At 42.2% G+C, this 23,591-nt stretch overlaps 1 long non-coding RNA gene across 1 annotated transcript in view; it reads left to right on the forward strand.

The window, feature by feature from the left end:
* Positions 1-22,252, forward strand: part of LOC116645174 — a 108,166-nt gene extending 85,914 nt beyond the window's left edge. The window contains exon 3 of the long non-coding RNA XR_004301915.1: positions 21,935-22,252. This is a non-coding gene — a long non-coding RNA (uncharacterized LOC116645174). The remainder of the gene's footprint in view (positions 1-21,934) is intronic.
* Positions 22,253-23,591: the final 1,339 nt, after the last annotated feature.

The following is a 23,591-nucleotide window of genomic DNA, read 5'->3' on the forward strand; positions in this document are numbered from 1 at the left end:
CTGTGTCCAGACTATTCAGTTAAGACCAGGTGAGGGGAGCACCTGAGGTGATTGCTTATTTTAACTTCTTACCTGTCATTATTGTTTTATACCCTCTCTGGCCTTAGAATGTCTTTCATTTTGGTTATAAGTTTCCAAATCTTAACAAAAAGTTGTAACTTTCTTCCTTCTTAATAGACAGTTTTGCCCAAAGATTTTGAAGGCTGAATACCTGCAGAAGCATTCACAAAATGTGTTTGTTGTTGGTTGTTTGCCCATCTGAGCTTGGCAGGAGTCCATGTTGGCAAAAGGTGGTATGTCCTGGTCCTTCCTCCTTACACATGTGGCTGGGACTTACCTCAGAAGCTTTTGGACTTGTGGTGGCTCCTCTCCCAAGATGGCTCCCTCCCTGATGAAGCATAACCTCCTAGAATTGAGCCCTCGGGTAGTCCCCCATCCTTTGAATCTGGGCTTGCTAATAGAAGGAGGTGGGAGTGCCACTGCCTGACTTTGGAAGTACATTAGGAAGGCTTGTAGGTTATGCCTGGGTCTCTTGGAATGGTTGCTTCAGGGGGAGCGAGCAGCCACGTAAGAAGTCAGACTACCTTGGGACCACCCACACCTTATGAGGAAGTCCAACCTAGCCATATGGAGAAGCTGTGGGAAGAGAGAGGTATCTGAGCGCCCTCTAGTTATTCCAGCCACCTGAGGCACCAGGCATGTGAGAGATGAGGTGGCCAGCGCCATTATAGACTTTAGATGACTCCAGCCCCATCTGCCACCTGACTGCATCTGCATGAGGGGACCCAAGTGGGAAATTGCTTGGTGGAGTCCAGTCAACTCAAGAAATGTATGACATAATAATGAACTGTTGCTTAAAGCCACTGCGTTTGGGGATGGTTTGTTGTGTAGTAGTAGATGAATGAAACAAGGCTTATAAACTGATGAGTGGCTGGTTCCATGGGGGCTGAAGTGGTCGGTGAAGGTGCGGGGGACTTGAATCTGTTCAGTTGGTTATGGCTGTCAAGAATGAAATGATGACCTGAGGACTGGACTCTTTCTTTCATCTGATGGACACTCTGACCAGGATGAAGATCCTCTCTCCTGTCCTGGGACCACCCCACTCATCTTCTCTGTGAATCTGGGCTCTTTGTTTCCACAGCTATTCATTACTTAGTATTACAAATAGATTTCCTCTGGGGGCTGTTTCTGACTCTAGTTCATCCTTACTCTGTTTACTTAACACCCAGTACTGTTAACAGAGGTGAAGTTAAATTATACATGTATTTTTTTGAACAATATAAAGAAATTCATTGTTTCTATTTTTTACATATAATAATATGCACTCATCCCAATATTTCACACTTTTTTAGGTGGTCAAAATAGGGGGAGTGGATTCTCATAGACAGGATATTACCTATTGAAGAACTTTATAGAAAAATACTGTTCACATTAAAAGAAATTCAAAAATCACCCAACAAAGTTGACATCAACCTCTCTACACCCTACCATCACTATGAAGACATATTATATGGCATGTTCTGAGGATTCAGTGAGATAGAAAACACAAATTCTGACCTTAATAAATGGAGACAGTGATGATGATGGTAGCAACTGGTATTTACTGGGGATTTATTATGTGCCCAGCACTAAGATATGCCCTCTTTATGTATTTGTACATTTAATCCTAATTTATCAGGTAGGTCATTTTAAAAAAAAATTTTATTTACTTATTTGAGAGAGAAAGAGAGAACACACAGAGGGAGACGGAGAGGGAGAAGCAGACTCCCTGCTAAGCAGGGAGCCCGGCACGGGGCTCGATCCCAGACCCTGAGGTCATGACCTGAGCCAAAGGCAGATGCTTAACTGACTGAGCCGCCCAGGTGCCCTAAGTAGGTCATATTTTTATTTTGAGATTATAGATGAGAAAAATTGGGGAGGAGAGATTGAATACCTTGGGCAAAGTCATGCACTGGTTGAATGGTGGTGGTAAGTGGTTACTACTACGCAGTGTTGCCATATGTGCTCTCAAACATGTTATTGTTACTTTGCTGTGCGAGAGTCAGAACACACTCTGTGCATGGGATACTTTGCCACTCAAAATGTGGTCCCTAGACTAGCGATATCATCATCCCCCGAGAACTTGTTAGAAGTGCTAGCTCTTGGCCTTCACCTTAGACTTCCTGAATCAGGTTGTGTTTTAACAAGATCCCCAGGTGATTGAAATACACACGGAAGTTTGAGAAACCCTAATCTAGAACGTAAATGCAAAAGGACTTCCAAGGAAGGAGTTTTATCCCTGTCACCTTCAGTGGGTGCCTACCAATTGTCTCCTGGAGATATGGGGGATATGATGACACCAGGTGGTTTGTTTTGTGAGTTAAGAACTTGTGGAGCAGATATGCAAAGGGAGGATGGGAAAAATTGTCCTAGAAGCTTTGAATTTGCATTTTTAAAAACCTGAAAAATGTGGTTAGGTCAGAAAGACATGCTGATGGACAAAGTGGACAGACTCTCAGAGGCCGGACCATGGTTTATTCCAGCCCTGAAGTCCCTTTGATGCCAACCCTCACTCACCCAACATGTTTAATGTGTCAGCGTGGCCCAGAAAGATGGATGGTCATCCATCTTTCTGTATTGTGGCTGTCATGTGGCTGTATTTGGTGAGCTGAGAATAGATGCCAAAGTTCACTCTATACTTGGAAATGTGCTCCATTGCTTCAAAAAAAATCATTTCAATCCCTGAAGAAATTTGACTGGGTCATACATTTAAAAGAGACACACAAATATTACAGGTGACATTACTGATCAAGGAATGAGATCAGTAAATCTTGGGAACTTAGGAACAGGTAATAATATAAGGAAGAGAAGTGGAGTATGTGGGAAAAGCTATATAATTAACTGGCTGTCCTGATTTTGTATATGGTTTGAAATATGCCAAAGAACTGAAAGAGATTGCTGAGACAGTTATTAGTAGAAGAGGGGAGAAAACGTAAAAGACTAAAGCAAGGGAGTGAGGGAGACATTTATTTTCACTTGTGTATAAAAAGCAAACCAGTGATGTATACTACAAAAAAATTAGTCTAGCTAATGCGGGAGGAAGAAGAATAAGGTACGTGTATAAAGGACAATGGGAAAAAGAATCCTGGTCATCCTTTACAAAGCCAATGGAGGGATCTTGTTTTTTTTTTTTTTTTTTTAAAGTAGTGGTATGGGAACCTGGATATCACAGGGTTTATGTTTCCTGATGGAGTAGAAAGTATAGTAATAAGGGTTAGTTCTGTGAGTGAAACTAGGATCAGAGAAGTAAGAAGGACCGACATAGCAAGAGAATGTTCCCATATATGTGGGTGACAGTGGTGAAGGTCATGTTCTGCTTCACATGAAGCGTGTTCTCTGGAAAGATAGATGGGCTTCCAACTCAGACAGACCTGGGTCAGAAATCTGACTTTTGTCCTCTACTGACTTCCTGCCTTTGTGAGTCTTTGCTTTTACACTTACAAAGACAATAATCTTTTTTTTTTTAATTTAAATTCAATTAGCCAACAGAGAGTACATCATTAGTTCCAGATGTAGAGTTTAGTAATTCATCAGTTGCATATAACACCCAGTGCTTATCATATCACATGCCCTCCTTAATGCCCATCACCCAATTACCCCATTCCCCCATCCACCTCCCCTCCGGCAACCCTCAGTTTGTTTTCTGGAGCTAAGAGTCTCTTATGGTTTTTCTCCCTTCTGATTTCTTCCCATTCAGTTTTCCCTCCCTTGCCCTATGATCCTCTGCACTATTTCTTATATTCTACATAGGAGTGAAACCATATGATAATTGTCCTTCTCTGATTGACTTATTTTGCTCAGCAGAATACCCTCCAGTTCCATCCACATTGATGTAAATGGTAAGATCTCATCCTTTTTTGATGGCTGAGCAATATTCCATCGTATACAGTGTATGTATATACCACATCTTCTTTATCCATTCATCTGTCAATGGACCTTTGGGATCAAAGACATTAATTGTAACCTCACAAGGCTATTCAGGAAATTCTTTTACAGAGTGGATATGAAAGATCTCATTCTTGTATCATCTTCAACTCATCACCATGCCCTGTTTGTTTACCTTTTCAAGATCTCTTGAATTTCATTCGTTTTTTCCAGTCTTTTCTCTTCTAGTTCTAGATACCGAGTACCAGGCCCTTGTTCTTGAACTGCTGCTAGAGCCTCTTAAATGTTCTGTACCTACATTGGTCCTTCCCGGACTGCTCATCCTATTCATGTTGCAGGCAGGGATAGTTTTCAAAATGCATACTTGGTTGTGTTACACATTACCCCTACTCCCAGTCCTTAAATAGCTTCACAGTGATCTTAGGATGATGGTGAAATGTGGCCACCATGTAAATACTGTCTTTAACTGCTCTTTGCCTTCTTCCACTTCTTTGAAACTCATTTTTTGTCTTGGTTCATATCGTTCCCATCGCTAGGAGTTCTGCTATACACTAGGTGCTCATTCACTGATCCCAAATGAATGATAATGCGTATTAAGTAAAATCTGCCTCCTTGTTCCATACTAGGAAGGAAGAACTTATTTTTTCCTTTTTTTAAAAGATTTATTGATTTTAGAGAGAGAGAGAGGGGCGGGGGGAGAGAGCATGCAAGCATGAGTGGGAGGGGCAAAGGGAGAGAAAGAGAATCTCAAGCAGACTCAGCGCAGAGTGTGGAGCCTGATGCACGGCTTGATCTCACAACCCTGAGATCATGACCTGAGCCAAAATCAAGAGTTGGATGCTTAACCAGCTGCATCACCCAGGCTCCCCAGGAAGAGGGTATTTCAAAACTCTGTAGGGGTTTGATGGTAAGTGCTTGGCGGCTGGTCCTTGATCACGCACTCGGACAGGGGTGGTGACTGTGTAGGTGTTTTGTCTTTGAAAACCTACCAACCCTTGTTTTCAGCTGGCATTCTCAGTCTTGAGAACCCAAGAAAAAGGAGTCAGTTGAAGAACTGGGAAATGTATGTGATGCCTTGTGTTAGAGGGAAGCCTATTTACTGAGTAAATAGGATCATTCCATTTTGTACTTCATTTTTCATGCCATCAAAACATTCTCCCTGCTTCTGTTTTTTTTTCTTCTTTCTTTTAGTCTGTAAGGCAGAAGATAAAAACAACAACACAAACTATTATTAAATGAAATATTACATTTTCAAATACACAGAGACATTGAGACAAAGGAACATCTTAATTGCATTACCCGTTCTTATATTTTATTCTATGCTTTATGTCTTATTATTCCCACTTGGAAATAGCCTTCTGTCACTTTAATATTGGCTTGCTCACATTTTAAAATTATCCTATGTAATCTAATCTCTGGAAGTTTAGCTTTTGCAGTTGTTAATAATAATATGATATGATTAATTTCTAAAGACCCTCATTAGGAATACTATTCATTTCACATCCTCATTAACCTGTCAGATAAGAGCATTGGATTCTCCACTGCTAGAATCAAGGCAGGCTCCAATAAGCTTTAATTATGTGGAATGAGGTGTTGCATGTTATCTCTCAGAGTGTTTATATGTTCAGGGATTGATAGTGCTTGGCTCGAATTTCATCTTAAATATATATTTTCTGCAGTCTTTCGGGCTGTGGCCTATTGATGGAAAAAATGAAAGTAAGACCATCATATAAAAAAATGTGATTTTTTTCTCCATGTTCTGCCTCACCCATTCTGTTGGGGTGAAATCTTGACACAGCCAATGGCAGTCATGATTATGTCATAAATGTGTAGTTGTGGATGTCAGAAATATGGCACTTTCAGTCTCTTGGTTGGTCAGATTTTAAGGCTGCATCTGGAAAAGGGTGAGAGCTTGGTGAAGCCCTAGACTGTGCACAATGGTGGAAACAGTGCAAAATGATCTTGATCGCTTGTACCCTTGAGCTCTAACATGGTACTGAGTGTGCATATTTACGATGATTAGCATTTGGGCCAGTTGTGTCTGGGGGAGTCTTTTGAGAATGGTCAGAATGCAATTATCTTTCCCCAGGTATTTCTTGGAGTAAAGAGAATTTCTAGAAGATGCATGGCCATGTAGTGCCCAGTAGGAGACTGTACCTAGACAGAGTTTGATAATTTGAGGGACAATAATCTTCGGCATGATAAATGGAGATATCTGTCATTGTCACACTTGGATAAGCTAAACCAGTATTGGTTTGGAACCTTTATTTTCATTTGGTCAGTTGTGGTCAGTTGCAGGTCAGGGATCCAGGCAAACCAGAGGAGTTGACCTTCTATCTTTGGTGCTTTACAGAATGCATCAGGCAAAAGATTGGATGACTATGTAGAATATAAAGAGAGACACCCCCTGAGAAACAGTGCATTCTCACTAATTTATGTTTTTAAATAATTCTTTTTAGATGAATTATATAGTATTAAAAAGTAGGTTTATTATACTAAATTTAGAAAATATGAATCAGCAGAAAGAAAAAAGGAACAGCATTTCCAGAAACCTATTTTCCATAAAGAATCATTTTAAATTTTGGTATCCTTGTAGTCAGATCTCCCTTTCTCTTCCTTTATGTTATTATGAGTGTGTCTGTGTGTGTGTGTGTGTGTGTGTGTTAGAGAGCTACTTGCATGTACACAGACACATGCAGAGCAAGATCACAAAATTACATAAACCCAGATTCACAATGGAGTTATCCAAAGAGAATTTGTAAATGTCAGCATCAAAGAAGACTACTTTTATCTGACTCAACTAAAATTGAGGTTCTGTTCTTGCAGGCCGTGTCTAAGGTCTCAAGAGAGAGATGAGATCAGTTAGAGAAAATTGAAGATAGATTTTCTCTGAATAATCTAGGGTTAGGTAATTTTGACTCGGTGCAATTCTGGCTGGCAGAGTTCCGTGCCTTTCTCACTTTTCTCCTGGAAGCTATCTGGAGGGGGCACATGACCTTATGGCGTTTGGAAGAGGGGTGTCTGGATTCTTGCCCACAAACCCTGATCATCATTGTGTTGGTGGTCTCTGAGGTGTTGTAGTTCCTAGGTGGCATTTTCAGGCCATGCCTGGCCACCCCCTCTGGGCCCATTTGCACACTGCGGAAGGAGGTGTATTCATCCCGACTACAGCTCTTATGTCCCCCCCCCCCCCCCCCCCCGCTTCCCCAGGCCTCTCACCCCTCCTCGTGTTTCATCATCACTAATGCCGGCCCCCTTGCGCTTCATGCATGGAGCCTGGGGAGCTAGGAGCTCTGCTCCCCCCATACTGGAAATCTTGCTGAACTGGCTTGGATCTCTGTGCCCCTGGAGGGCTGGTGGAGGAAGCTCAGCCCCATGAAAAGAGTACAGCAACCCAGCCTGGGATTGAGAATTGCTATAAGTAATGCCCAGAGTGAAGAACGAGGGGTCTAACAGTTGCACACAGTTACACTGTCTTTTCCTGGAGAGGCTTCATTCTGCTTTGTAAATTCCACATTACCTGTCTTCCCCTCTCATCTGGGTCAAGATTTGTTCTTCTAGAATGTTGCCAGGGCAACACGGCCTGTGGCTTTTCCAGGTATTTCAGGAGTGACTGAAGAGCTCTCTCCATCTGCTGGTGAAGCTGCTTGGGGATAAGAACGAGGCTTTATGTCAATTTGTTTCTTATTAAGATCACATTAATAAGCATTACTCATGTAAATCTCACAGGCAAACTAATTCTCGGGCTTGTGTTTCTGTGTTTCCAAACACAGAATTCTCTATCTCGGTGCCCCTATGTTACCACAGCTCACTCTCAAAAGACAGGTAGGTTAATTCACTTCACTTGCTTCATGTCATCTGAAAGCATAGTCTGGTTTGGTTTAAGTGGCTGTTGAAGACAGTCTGGAGAAGTGTGGATCCATCTGGAATTCAGTGGGGAGAGCATCCCATGTACCTGGTTGTATATAGACTGGTATTGGGTCATGAAAGGGTGTATCATTGGACGGGCCCCCAGGAGCCCCTGAAGTTGACGTTGGGAAGTTGCCTCTGCATCGTGATGGAAGACTGGGTGACGGGCTGGGGGTGGGGGAAGGTGGAGGCCGCCCTGTGCTCTGTCCGCAGCCTGGAAGGGAATAAAGCCCAGGAGTCCGATTCTAACCTGACTCCAACTGACCACGGAGTAGTCTGGAATACAGGTTTGTGTCAAGGGCTGGGATATACGGTCAAAAGGCTCTCCTAGTCTCTCTTCGTGGGATGCAGATTTGTTCTGGTTCTTCCGATGTTGGCATTTGAAGTCTAAATGAAGAAATCAACCTTCTCTGTTTTGCATTTTTGTGAGTAAAATTAATTCTGTACCGTCTCCTCAAAGAAACAGATTTCTATTAATATGCTTACAAAATATAACCTATAGCCGTGAGCCAGGCTGAACTTGAAAGGAGACATGCCAGACAACAGAGGGGAGCTTATGACTTTCTGACTTTGACTTTAATCGGGTCGTCTTGATTACACAGCACAAGCAATGAGAAGCTTGATTAAATGACTTTCATTGACGTCTTTAAATAGCTGAATATGTAATTTGCACTTTTACCAAGTCAGTTACCCATGGGTTACCATAGTAATAAAGCATATGCTGAAATGACATTTGACATTAATTTTATTATTTTAATTTATAATTGGTGAAACACAATGGCACTTCCCTACCAATGTACTTCATTTTAAGGTAACGGAAGAAGAATAAATGTACTCACATCCTCAGAGTAGTTATGAATTACGGTGTATTAAGGAGAAAAGGTTAAGACCCATTCATCCATCATCCAAATTTAGCCTTAAATTGACGTGAGCCATAGGGTTAAATGGATTCTCTTGAAATAGGTATCCATCTGACCTTCTAACCTGTGGATGGGTTATGGTATTTGGTCCTGAGACAAGTTACATTCAAATCCATGCTGTGAAAATGGGTTATCGTGAGAAGATAGTATGGAGCTTAGCATTTCAACACAAGATATCTTTATACTTTGTTGGCAATTTATGGCTATGACAAATAGGCCTTGTTTGAACTGCAGTGGTTTAGTTAATATTCTAGTAACAATTACTCAAGTATAACGGGGAACTTTGAGGATCTTTCTTTCCAATAGTAGATTAGTGACAAACAAGTAAAATCATGAGATGACTTGAAAACATTTTTTAAAAAAACTATTGCTACTAAAAATTTAGTTGACCAAAGGCTGGCATGAAAATGGACCTTGAACTTTATCCCCATTTTGGAAATGATTCCACCTGGATTCACCGTCTCCCCAGGACTGGGGCTGCAGGAGCTTTGCTTGTTTCTTGGGAAGAGGGTCCTGGATCCTGACCCCTGTCCTTGGCTCTACTCTTGACTCTAAGGATGTCCATATTGCTTCTCTTTCAGCTTCCATTCACATTTGATAAGAACTTAATATTTTATTTTTAAAATTCTTTCTCTTGGAGAGATTATCATCATGGGAGTGTATTGTAGAGTACCTCTTTTGCTTTTGGTGTAAGAGAAACTAATGTCGTATCAGAAGTAATTGAATATTTCTACTATGTTCTGTGGTGGTGCATATTTTCTTTCTTTTAAATTTGGGGATGAATGTGCACAGGGAATATTTAAGTGTAGCTAATACATTGTTTTGTCAGGCAGCCCCATGCAGAAATATTCTTAAAAATAGGCCCTGTATTTTAATGGTAAATGTAATCCACGTAAGCTGTGAATAATGGTAGAAAACATAGATGCCAACTCTCTTTCCTTAAATGGAGTATCCATCTCAGAAGCCAACCAAAAGAAAATTGAAGTCGGCCCACCCCAAGAACCTTTGTTATTTATTGGGAATTTAATTCAAATTTTGCCACCAAGTTATCACATGGATTATTTTTCCATCCAACTACTCACGATAAATAATCAAGACAAAAGAAATAATTGGCAGTCATAGGGAGAGAACGATATTAAAAGGTGGAAAATAAATGTAGCCATCAGGTAATGGAAATAAAACCAATAAGCACTGAAAACAGTAAAGAAAACATTAATTCAGGCAGCGCCCTTTCAGTTTGCCTTAGGAATCATGAGTAGCAATTTGAAACCCTGTTTTTCTCTTGGGAAGAAGTGCTGCCTAGAATATGATATAAACTCTACTGATCAAATAAAGAGGAGAGCCTCAGGCTAAAACAGAAAGAAAGAAGTTACAACAAAGAAAAACAGCTAGTTGTATGAAATGACACATTTATACACCAGCAAAGTAAAATTAGAAATCTCCCCCCACATAAATGTTATATCAGCTGTGGAAGAAAAATAGCTACATCACAGAGACCAGACTTGAAAAAGAGGATAACGTAAAAAAGCTTATTTCTCATAATTCCCAGAGCATGACATGCCTCATATATATATATATACATGTGTGTGTATATATATATACACACACACACATATGTATGTTTTGATCATGACATAATGATATTAGTTTAATTTTAAGTGATGTATATAGTTACTTGAAGTAAGTTGAATGTTTCAGGGAAAAAGGAATGATAAATATTACAATGCACAAATCGATAGGTACTGATGATTAACTTAAAGCAGGCATTTGACATTCTCTTTCTTTTTTGGAAACTTAAAGGTCTTGATTCAGGCAAAATGGCACCCATTTACTTTTGAGAGCATCACTGAGCTTAGAAAAGTAGAACCAATAACAAAATGAACTCTTGCGAGGGCATGCTCTGGACGTGATGAATTTGTTATCGCAGAGGTTCCCATTACAACTTCGAAGTCATCTGTTAGGAAGGCCTCTGTGCCTCAATTTATGCAGCAGATGGGTTTTGAAAGGCAACAGATAAGTAAAATTTTTGTAAATTAAATCAGTGTGCTTCTCATTTGTGGTACATCATTTTGTAAAACCAAGAGTCCATTTGTAATGTCAATGATTTGGCCTCAAATACCCAATGGATTTGATTTTCTAAATCAGATTTTATTTGAGTTAAGCATGAAAATATTGTTGAAAGCAATTTAAATGTCTGTAAAAATACTAGAATGACCAAGAGAAAAGGTAATTAGAGGAAATCCTGAGTGGTTCACATCATAGTCAATAAAATCTAAACAACATCTATGGGTGTTTGACCTTTGCAACAACTGGCAACCACTTCACATTTCTCTCTCCTTGCTAGGTTTTATTTATTTATCTATTTTTTACATGTTTTTGTGATTTTCTTTTTTATTTTTAACGATTTTATTTATTTGAGAGCGAGAGAACACAAGCAGGGGGAGCAGTAGTGGGAGAGCGAGAAGCAGGCTCTCCACTGAGCAGGGAACCCGATGTGGGGCTCGATCCCAGGACCCTGGGATCACGACCTGAGCCCAAGGCAGATGCTTAACCGCCTAAGCCACCCAGGCACCCCTGATTTTCTTTTTTTAAAGTAATCTCTACACCCAGTATGGGCTCAAACTCACAACCCGGATCCCGAGATCAGGAGTCACATGCTCTACTGACTAATCCAGCCAGGTGACCCACTTTTCTCTCTTGTTTAAGCCAAACTTTTTAGAGTCCCAGCTCATAGTTTGATGTCTCTGTAGCATTTTTTGCGGTTACCACTCATTCCTCTTGAAATAGTTCAAGGGTACCACCCTTGTCTAGAATCTGCAGACCTCGCTGACTGATCCTTTTTCAATCCCTTTTCTGGTTGCATCTCAAGATTGGAGTGTCGAGACTTAGTCCTGGGACCACTTACTCTCCCCATGGCTTCATGTGCTAATGATCTCATTGACTCACTGAACTTTGTAAATTGAAATACCGTGTGTGTATATGAATTACACTGGCTTCCCCCCTGAACTGTAGACTCATACATCCAACTACATACTCAACTTCTCCATTTGGAGATCTAACGAGCATCTTAAGCTTAATACATGCCAAACTGAATGCCCGATTTCCCCCATGCCCGTTGCTTGCTATCTTTCCATTTCAGTGACTAAGAACTCCATCCTTTCCTTTGCTCAGTCTCCAAAGCCTGATTCATCTTTAAATCTTCTCTTCTTCTCACATCACACCTAATCCACCAGTCAAGCCCGACCTTGCCCAACAGCCTCGCCTAAACTACTAACTTCGCTGTATTAGTCTCACTGGCCTCCTCACCTATCTCTGTTTCCTCTTGTACCCACCTTCAATTTATTCCCCTTTAGGCAAGCAGAGTGATTCTTTTAAAAGGAAGATCAGGTTGCTCCTGTACCCAAATCCTCCAGTTATTTCCTATGTCACTCAAAGGAGAAGACAAAATCATCACATCGGCCTTTAAGGCCCCACATGAACTGACCACATTACCTCTCTGACTTCATCCTTCATTACTCTCATTCTTCTTCCATGGCTGTTCCTCATTTGCAGTCATCCAAGCATGCCAGGCTCACTAGCACCTCAGGGCCTTTGCACTGTTTGCCTTGACCATGCCTCTTCCAGATACCCACATGGCTATTCCCATCTTTACTCAAAACGTCTTCTCCAATCACCCAATTTAAATTGCACTTCCCACTACTGCACTCCCTTTTCTTTCCTTTCTTTTCTTTCCTCTCCTTTCCATGGAGAAGACCATGGCACGTGTCACAATTGGACATGCAATATATTTGACTTTAATTATGCATAATGCCCATCTTCTCCCAATCTAAGGTTCATTCCAGGAAAGAAGAAATCCTTGGCTTTTTTGTTCATTGCTGTAGCCTCAGCAGCCAAAGAAGTGCTTGATGTTTAGAACATGGCATTTGTTGAATGAATGACTAAGTGTACAAATGGTCCTGAGACAGCCTTGAATATTTCAGAGATTTAACATATATTCTATTGTGAGGTCTGAAATTTGTGACTAGTTGAATTAATAATCTAAAATTGGTACCAAGATTTATATAGTGAACATATCACTGTAGGTGGAAAGGAAGCTATTCAAGGAAAATAAATACAAAGTCAGGATCTGGACAAGACAGATTGCTCACCCATCAGCCATTTACCCTTCTTCCTTGGTGAAAGATCTCTGATTTTATGATGCTATAACAAATCCCATCCAGCTCCTGAATGGATTATGATTAATTTAAGGCAGTCATGCAAATCTCATTCTTCTTTGCCCAGTGACTGAACTAGGGCAGTTCTAGTCAGTGATGTAAGAAGGCTTCTGGGAAAAATTTTCTACACTCATAAAATAGTGGGTGGTGCAGGAAAAAGCTTTTTATTTGTCCTCCTTCCAGCTTTGGATATTGCTTATTGGGGGTTTGATTCTTGGAGCTGGGACAGCCAACTTGAACCTACGAAGAAAGCATTGCCAACTTCTGAGGATGCCCTAGCAGAAACACGAGAGTGGTTGACATCCTCTTGGGACAGTGTGGACACTTGCCAACCTCAGAACCACCTGTCTGCAGACTTCCTGATAAGGGAGATGACCAGTGTTTTTAGTGCCTTAAACACTCTTCCCTTGGCATTCTATTAATTGCAGCTAAAATTATCCTGATACAGAGGACTCAAGAAAGGGAGACATGGCGATGATTCAAAGAAACCTCAGTTGTAACACTTTACGAACACATAGCTGTTCAAGAGAAGGAAGCATGGGATCATTTAAGATCTCAAAGTCTGAAAAGTGATTATCTTGCCCTCCAAGTTTTTCACTGGCTTTAGATCTCTCTGTAAAATATAAAAGACCACGCAGCAGGATATAAAGTAGTGCTGCTTTGTCCTCCACATTCTAGATCACCCCCCAACCCCACCTCTTCCCATACACATAATGTCAAGGACTGTCTCCTTTGGGATTGGTGGTGTCTGGCCAGGGGTGAGCCTCATAGCCCTTCTGCACTCAGGACTGCATGGCACATAATGAGCTTTTTCTCACTTGCGTGGAGAAGATCCACATTCCAGAGAGCTCTAATAGTGGCTACCTTGTCCTTGGTAGAATGTCTATTTCTCATTCTTCTCTGTCTTCAGCTTAGCTCCCAGTTCTCTGGTTTCGGTAAAATGACTCTCTTCTAACCTTTTCTTTACAGTGTTGAGCCATTGTTCATGCTCAATTAAGGATGATGGTGAATAATGCAGCTAACAGTAATTAGTAGCCTGCAAGAAAATCGCAGCTGAAAAAAACAGTGGGGAACTCCCCAGGAGAATTTTATTCCTGTTTTGACTAGCTCTGTGAAACGTGTAGCAGAAGCATCATCCACCTTGGGTAGAGCAAGGCTGGACAGATAGCAAGAATGGATGACAGTGGGGGGGTTCTCCAAGACTTAGCTAATGAGCTAAAAGGCCCCATAGCTTTTTGATTCTATTTTATTTCAAAGGTTTAATTTTCACCATCACCAAATGGTGATTCTTACATCCCCCTGTGAGCCCAGCCCTGACCTAAGTACTACCACCTGGAAGCGTATTATGCCAGCATGCATGTTGAATTTCCCTTGGTCGCACTCACAGGAGCACAGCACCTGGTAAAATGTTCTTAGTGAAAAAGGATCCTGCCTTTCTGCCTTTCGCTTTTGCTGGTTCCTGTGACAGGAATGCCCTCCCTGTTTCTGTCAGTTCTGCTCTTCACTTCCTTACTGCTCAGGACCATGCCCTCCTGGCAGCCTTCATAGAGTCTTCCTGTCCCACGAGAATGGTTTCTTCCTCTCAGTTCCTGAAGTACCTTTCTCCCTCCCATACCCAAGCCAACAACTTTTTTGTTGTTGTTGTTGTTTTAAGTGTTGTATGACTTACATGCAATAAGACTCACATATCTCAGGTGTATAGTTTGATGAATTTTCCATTTAACCATCATCCCTTGGATCAGCATCTGGAATATTTCCAGCAGGCTTCCTCGCACCCCCACTCAAGTCTGTGGGGTTTCTCTCAGGGTAAACACTCTTCTAACCTTTGACGCCACAGACTAGTTTCACCTGGTTTTGATCTAGTTGGAAATGAATGCCTCTTACCTGAAGGTGATTTTGTCCCCCCAGAGGGCATTTGGCAATATGTGGAAACATTTTTGGTTCTCGTAATGGGCAAGGGGTGGGAGATGGGAGGATGTGGTGGAGCTGCTGCTGACATCTGGGAGGTGGAGACACGGCATGCTATTAAACATCCCACAATGCACAGGGCAACGCCCCACATCACAGAAGTACCAGGCTCGGGATGTCTGGGTGGCCCAATCGGTTAAGTGTCTGCCTTCGGCTTGGGTTATGATCCCGGGGTCCTGAGATCGAGTCCCACGTGGGGCTCCCTGCTCAGTGGGGAGCCTGCTTCTCCCTCTGCCGTTCTCCCTGCTCGTGCGCGTGCACTCTCTCTCACTCTGACAAATAAATAAACCTTAAAACAAAAAAAAGTATCTGTCTCAAAAAGCCAATAGTGCTGAGGTTGAAAAGTATGATATCTATAAAATCATAAAGTATGTCCTCTTTGGGTCTGACTTCTTTTACTCAACATTATGTCTATGAGACTTATCCATGTTGCTGTGTGTACCAATAGTTTTCCTTTTTTGTTGCAGCGTAGTATTCTATGGCATGGATATATTTATTTACTCATTCTACTGTTGATGGATATCCCAAAGTCATTTTTAAATAAAATACTTAGAATATTTATTTCATTGGTAGACCTTCATATGCAACTCAGTTGAAGAAAATCAGTTTGAAAAAGTCAGGTTTGGGTGCTAGAGTACTTAAATTCAACCCTTGGCTCCTTGTCATCCGTGTAACGGGACTTTGGCGGCAAGTCCCTTAACCTCTCTATGCCTCAAGTCCCTAGTCAGTAAATGGAGATAGTGAAGGAAGAGTACCATGTACAGAGTTGTTAAAGGGAATTAAATAAGTCAGTACATTTAAGATGCTTATAGTAGTGCCAAACCTATCATAAGTGCTAAAAAATGTTGCACTGAGTGTCCAACCTAGTTCACGGAGCCTAGTTATTGATCAGAAATTGTTTTGTGGAATAGTTACTAGTGAGAAGGGGGTAAAAAAGAATTGCTTGGACATTTGTTAAGGCTTCAAGAGACTGGTGTTCAGCAAAGGGTCTCCAATAAAATGTGCCCATTCTGAATTGGGGCTATCTCTGATAATTAAAAGGTCTGTAGACAGATCATTGTTGTATGCATCTTAAAATAACAAGATAGAGGGACTTTAAAAAATTCTTCAAGAGAAATAGAATTCGGTGTCAGTATTTTACATCTAGTTCAAATGTAGAGCTTTACTTATGGTTTTCAAGAACTCCTTCCCCAGGTTGTACAGAGATAATGGTAAACAAATGTTCTAATCCTTGGTCATGAGAAGTTGCAGCACATGGGGGAAAAATGACGAAAATGATTTTAGATGCTAATTTAAAAGGTTTTAGAAATAATTTATTTTAAAAGAAATGTAAATAATTTGTGTGGTTGAGATGTGGGCATTGGGTATTGACTAGCTATCTCTATTTGGAGATTATTTTTTAAAATTTCTGAAGCCCATAGAAGTTTTTAGTCTCTCTTTATATGTTATTCATATTCAAGCATGAGTTAGATGCTTGGCCACAAAACACACCTTTTTGGCTGAGTGTATTGGTAGTAATTCTGTTAATGAAGGTTGTGTAGATATTATACCCGGTTCTAAGAAGCACTTCAGGGACGCCTGGGTGGCTCAGTTGTTAAGCATCTGCCATCAGCTCAGGTCATGATCCCAGGGTCCTGGGATCGAGTCCCACATCGGGCTCCTTGCTCAGCAGGGAGTCTGCTTCTCCTTCTGCTCTCTCTGCTTGTGCTCTCTCTCTCTTACAAATAAATAATAAAATCTTTAAAAAAATTAAGAAGCAGTTCAACACACAGTGCAGATTGTTTGTATGTAAGATATTTTGTTGCCCTGTCATTATAATCCTTGTTGGGTAAATGTGGATCGTGGCCATCAGCCCTCCTTATTTAATGATGGGTAGGATCGGGATCAGAATAGTGGTCACCTGAAAAGATGCATTTAGTGAGGATCATCTGCTACCAACAAACTCTGGAGGGAACCCCTGGCTTTTGTCTTAGGAGATTTTTTTCCTAGAAATGACCTTCGTTTTCATGGAAATCTGGGGATATGGTTTTGTTAACCTGATAGGATATAAAGGCAGGTCATGGACCTTGTTCATCAGGAATGGGTTCATGGGTGGTGATTCCACTCCGTACAAAGCTAGGATGTTGATAACAAGAGTTTTCTGTAGGTGTCTATCATATTACCAGGCCGGTGACAGTCCTTAAATGCTTAAGACATTTGGAAACTGGTCTGTGGTTGCCAAGGAAGCCAGTCTCCTCCACTTGATTTGTGGTTCACAGAGGCCCCTGAGCAGTGGGTACGACTTGTGACCGATGTGTGTCCCCAGCTGTGAAGCTGCTGATGGGGCTTGTTGGGGCTCACACAGCCCTTTGACAATGAGTAAGTGTTACTGCAAGGAAAAGACTCCTCCGAAAAATGTCGATTCTATTAAAGTCAGGGGGTATTGTGAGTAAAGCCCAATTTCTCACTGGGTCTGTGAAAAATAAAATCAGGATCAGAGAGTCTGTTCCCTACAATCTCCACCATTGACAGATTTGTTTCAGGAAATTCCCTCCACTGTCTCTGGATCAGTGACAGGTAAATTTGGCAAAACTTGCGGAAGTCCCTTACTGTGGTTTTTGTGATGGGTTAGAGCAGAAAGTTACTGCCTTCTGCCATAAAGCATTGAAATGCATTTTTCCCCCTCAAGGCATGACGAGACTGTTAAGGAGAGAACTGACACTAGGTTCACAACACAAGCAAAGCTGGGGCCTCATTCCAGCTGCGGACTGATTAGGAGAACTGCCAGACAAATGTGACCAAGTTTTATTTCTCAGAAGAAAGAACAGAGCAACAGTGAAGACACAGAAGGAAAATGAGGTCACTGTGCTTTCCCTTAAAAAAAAGAAGAAAAAAAAAAAAGGCCGTACACAACATAGTTAAAGACTATAGTGTCAAATCTTCACTGTAATTTACCCTGGAAGATTGAAGAAAGAATAGTCATTCATTTCCCCCCGCCTTTATCTCTATTGAGTGCTGTTACTGTCGGAGCTGGACTTCCTTTGATTTGGTTGATGTGGGTAAGCACTAGTGACTGTCAGTTTCTCCTAAGGAATAGCTGCAGCCTTCAAGGCTGGAGGCCAGCAAGGCTTGTACATATCCATCCTGCTGACTCGCTACCAGGTGGTACATTGCAGTGACAGTGTGTTTCTGAGCAGGGTCCACCAATCATACAGACATTTATTAGCTAGTAGGCTCAGTGTATAGTCCTCAAGAGTTCATTCTCTCCCTCTCTCTCTCTCTCTCTCTCTCTGTGCCTTTAGACCCCCAGATCAACACCTTGCATGAAGGAGGCACACGTCACGGTGAAGTGGACGGGAACCTTCTTCTGGGGGCGTTTGCAGGCTCTTGTCCAGCAAGGCTATGTCTCCTCCATGGAGAAGTGTCGGAAGAGGCAGAGTTGACCTCTCGTCTAGCCGCCATGAGGGTGGTTGAATCATCCCGTGTTTATTTAAGAGCCGTGGGTCCTCAAGTCCCTCCCAGCCAATCCCATGTCTTAAACATCACCATTTCCACCAAATCCCAATGCATTTCTAACATTCCTTATGATTATCAGGCAGCCCTTGGGGATTGATGCTCTTGGGGGTGAACTTATTCCTACATACAGCTTGCCATGCTATTTACACAAAAATATTCCAAAATAGATCAGCACAAGTGTATATCAGTCTTATTATATGCCAGGCATTGTTCTGGGGAGTCATGAGCAAATAAATTTGCTGCTTTCATGAAATATACATTCCTGGGGCACCTGGGTGGCTCAGTTGGTTAAGCATCTGCCTTCGGCTCAGGTCATGATCTCGGCGTCCTGGGATCGAGCCCCGCATCGGGCTCCCTGCTCAGTGGGGAGCCTGCTTCTCCCTCTCCCTCTGCCGCTCCCCCCAACTCGTGGTCCCCCCTCAAATAAATAAAATCTTAAAAAAAAGAAACCTACATTCCTGTGTTAATTAATTGACATAGAATTTAAGGTTAAATGGTGAGAAATGGTGTGAAGAAAAAATAAAGTTGGGTAAGGCAACACAAGGGGATGGGTAAGTGTGCTTTTTTAGGTAGGGGTCGGTAGAGGTCAACTTTGATGGACGCATCTGAGCAGAGAGTACCATATAGCTAGCTGGGGCTGGAGTTGGGCTCTGGAAGAGGATATAAAAAATGCAAAAGCTGTGAGGTCATGTGGCTTGGGGTGCTTTAGGAATGAAAGAGGCCACTGTGGCTGGAGCACAGAAAGCAAATGGATGTCAGCAAAAGAGGTGGCCAGGGGCTGCATCAGAGAGACCTGAGAGGCCAAGTTCAAGACTTGAATCTTAATCTAAATGTAACTGGAGGCCACTGGAGGGTTTGGGCATCTCTGGCAAACTTCCCTACTAATAGTCGTTGCTCACATGTGCAGAGCCAAACTCTCATTTATTCACAAAAATATCCTTCCTTGCAGATATGGTACAACGGCATCATTTCACGTTTGGAAAACCGCTGTGAGCGATCCTCGCCACAGTTGGTGAGCTCTTGCTATGTCCTCACAATTTGCTGGTTGGTTTAGGTACATTTTTGCTCATCTTCACAACCAGTTTCTAGAGCAGATCTTGCTCTTGCTGTTGGATGTGTGGGGAAGCCAAGGCTGAGAGGGGTTCAGGGACTTGGCCAAGACTACAGCACAAGTTCACATATGTCTCACCCTGGAGCCTTTCCTTCTTCATGACCAGGCTTGCATTTCCATCGTTCACTTTTTTTTTTTCAAGATTTTATTTATTTATTTGACAGAGAGAGAGAGCACAAGCAGGGGAAGCAGCAGACAGAGGGAGAGGGAAAAGCAGGCTCCCCACTGAGCAGGGAGCCTGACTCGGGGCTTGATCCCAGGACCCCAAAATCATGACCTGAGTTGAAGGCACATGCTTAACCGACTGAGCCACCCAGGCGCCCCAGTGATAGTCCATTCTTTATACAATTTCCCTTCCTGGAAGTTCTTGAGTGGAGGGACCTTGACCGTGCAATGAGATTCATCTCTGACCCGGTTTTTACTGTCATTGTGCTGACCACAGCAGATGCAGCCGTGCTATCATGTTGGGATAGATGGGCCGTCTTCAAAACCCAAGAAATGAGGCTCATGTATCTTATAACTTCTAGAATTTCTGAGAGTGGCATTGTTCTTACCCACAGTGACTTTCTCGGCTGAATACTGACAGAACCCATACTGTAGGTCTCAAAAAATGTTCAAAAATTTACTTTGGATATGAAATCATCATCCTCTGCCAGTGAAAGGTAAGATTGCAGAAGCACTTTGGAAATGCTTTTGGCAGTGTTTTATTTTTTATTTTTTTAAAAAGATTTTATTTATTTATAGGAGAGAGAGACAGAGATAGCGAGAGAGAGAGCATAAGCAGGGAGGAGAAGGAGAAGCAGGCTCTGTTGAGCAGGGAGTCCAATGCAGGGCTTGATCCTGGGATCCTAAGATCATGACCTGAGCCGAAGGCAGACGCTTAACCGACTGAGCCACCCAGGCGCCCCTGGCAGTGTTTTAAACATGAAACATGTACGTAGCGTATCAACCGTCATTTCCATTCATTGGTATTTAATCAAGAGAAATGGAAAAGTATGTTCCCCACACATGAATGTTCACAGCAACTTTATGCACGATAGCTCCAAGTTGGAAACGACTGGTAAATGGGTAAAAGAAATTGTGGTACACGCATACAGTGGGATACTACTCAGGGATAACAAGGAAGGAGATACCGATGCACACAGGAACATGGATGAAACCCGAGTGCATTATCCTGAGTGAAAGAAGCCAAGCTCAAAAGAGTGAATACTGAATGATGACATTTATGTGTAATTCTAGAAAATGCAAACTCTTGTGGAGTGACAGGAAGCAGGGCACTTGTTGTCTAGGTGTGGGAATGGGGGAGACATTGACTGCACTGGGTTTGAGGGTACGTTTTGGGGGTAAGAGAAATATCTTGAGTCTTGATTATGGTGGTGATAGAGATGTGTGTGTGTGTGTGTGTGTGGGTTTGAGAAGTGTCATCCAACTGTATACTTAAAATGGATGAAGTGTATTACAGCTAAATGACACCTCAGTAAGCTGGGTATTTAAAAGTCATATTAAATTCCTTCCTTGAGTTGCCCTGAATGACGAATTCCCTAGCTCCCATTTCCTGGTGTGAAATGTCCCTGCAGGGAGTCTGATCAGAGTGTCACAAGTTTGTCCAATAATCCACTGGCTTCTCTTTTTATGTCTGGAAGTTCCCAAATGGTTATGACCAAATTGATGTTTCGTGGCCCTCTCCCTGTATTTTTTTAGCAGAGGAGGTATGAAAATCTATTGGCAAAAGGTCTGTGTTCTGCTGCTGGCTTGGCCTTGAAGAATGAATTCCATTTTAAGCATGGGTCCTCGCATGTGTTTTTTCTGACCCTTTAGTATCCCCTCCAGATTTAAACAGATGGGGTGGCAGGTGTGAATGGACAGAGAAAGGAAAGCGGTTTTTTACATGGCATGAACCATCCTACCTGCCTTTCCATGCCACCAGTGACCCTGCTAGCAAGAGCTGGAGATGGGAGGATGAGAACTCACTTCCCTAGGGCCTCCTGCAGTGTGAGCATCTCACTACCCTAAGCAAGACTTTAGTACTTTTAAAGATACGTGCTTTCCATACAATACATCCCCTCAACACAAGTCAACTGCACACGTAATGCGTCACTGGAGAAAGAGTATGTTTCAGTGGGAGGAAATTTAAGGGGATTTATTCCTTCTTTTTAGTAGAAGGGGTTACAAATGCCTCAAAAAAGAGGGATTTGGGTTCAGTTCCAAGAAAGTACTAGTGCAATGGTCAGCCTGTGATGATCCCACTCTGGGCATCCATGCTCTTGACTAGTCCCCGCCCACAAGGTAGTTGGGGCTGCGCCACATGACCAACAAAATTGGTGGAAGTGACAGGGTGCGACTTAGGAGACCAGGTCATAAAAGACATTGTCACGTCTGCTTGCTTTCTTTAGGATCAGGTGCTCAGAGGAGAGCCGACACTCAAACACCCCATAGCCGTGTGTATGCTGCAAGGGAGCTGAGGCTCCCGGCCACCAGCCAGTGCCAACTTGCCAGCTGTCAGAGGACTGTCTTGGAGGCAGTTCCTCTAGCATCAGTAGGAGCTTGGGATGCCCCTAGTCCTGGCTGATCTTCCCTGCAATCTCACGAAACATCTCAAGCTGGGGCCGCCCAGCTTAATCACTCCGGAATTCATGATGCACAGGAACTGAGAGGTAATACCTGATTATTGTTTTGAACCAGTACGTTCTGAGACCTTCTTTTATGCAGCAATGGGGTAATGAATTCAATTAGAGTCTTGAAGGCCTTCGGGGACCCTTTGGCAACTGACAGCTTTTTTTAATAAAGCATCCAGTTTGAGAACCGCTGTGGTTATAGGGATTCCAAGAAGCTTCAGGTACGCTCCATGTATTGTCTCATTTAATTCACATATAGCTCTTTGAGGCAGATACTCTTTATGACCCCATTTCACAGATCAAGAAATTGGAGTCCAGAAAATGTTAAGCTCACTGAGGTGGGATTGACTGACTTCAAGATCCACCATCTTAACCTCTAATGTTAGACCACTTCCTGTCTAACTCCATTAGCTTCCTCGTTATTTCATCTTCTATTTTGTGTGAGATTTTAATTTGTTTTCACTTTTCTCTAAATGAGATACAAAGTGAATCACAGGCACAGAGCAGTTTTGCTTCTCCCCTTTGAAACTCCCAGCACAATAAACTAGGTTTCTGTGAAATTGGAGATCTTAGGTGTATCTGTGATGCATATAACCATTTGCCTCGTGAAACAAGCCAGGTGAGGAGGAAACATACCGCTTTTCTTCCTGTTTTCTTTTCTTTTCTTTCTTTCTTTTTTTTTTTAAAGCTAAGTTACCTAAAAGAGCTTTGCTTATACTTAGTAAAAAAGTCCGTTTTCTAGATATTATCACTTCAATATATTCATGGAGATTTTATCAGTCAAAAAGTCTTAGTCCGATCCTGTAATGTGGAATTCATCACATACTCAGGATGAAGCCTTTCCATGTCTTAAGCCAATATAACAATTGATTTAGTCTATATTTACTAAATCCTTACTTAATCTCTGCCTTATTTTATTCATAGTTATCTATCTCTTTTGAGTGCTACATAGCTGCGTTGTATGAATGTACCTCAAGTATATAATTTTTAAAAATTCCTCATAAGGGTGCCTGTGTGACACAGTTAGCTGGGCATCTGGCTCTTGATTTTGGCTCAGGTCATGATCTCAGGGTTGTGAGATCGAGCCCCACGTCGGGTTCCACGCTCAGTGCGGAGTCTGTTTGAGATTCTCTCTCTCCCTCTCCTCCTGCCCCTCCTGCTTGTGCTTTCTTTCTTTCTCTCTCAAATAAATAAATAAAATTTTAAACAAAAATCCTCATACATACTCCTGGGAAGCAAATACTAACGTTATACGCACTCGACACATAAGAAAAATGAGTCAATGAAATGATGTAAGTGGCGGACTTGGGGTTCGCACCTGCCCCTGGCCCTTCACCAATAGCAGGAGTGGGAAGGGCAGAGCCTGGGCAGCTGGTGGAGGCAGGTCAGACATGCAGCCAGAGGTCCCCTCCAAACAGCCCCCCACGGCTTGCCC

Source organism: Phoca vitulina, unplaced genomic scaffold (genome assembly GCF_004348235.1).
Source record: "Phoca vitulina isolate PV1807 unplaced genomic scaffold, GSC_HSeal_1.0 scaffold32, whole genome shotgun sequence".
Lineage (NCBI taxonomy): Eukaryota > Metazoa > Chordata > Mammalia > Carnivora > Phocidae > Phoca > Phoca vitulina.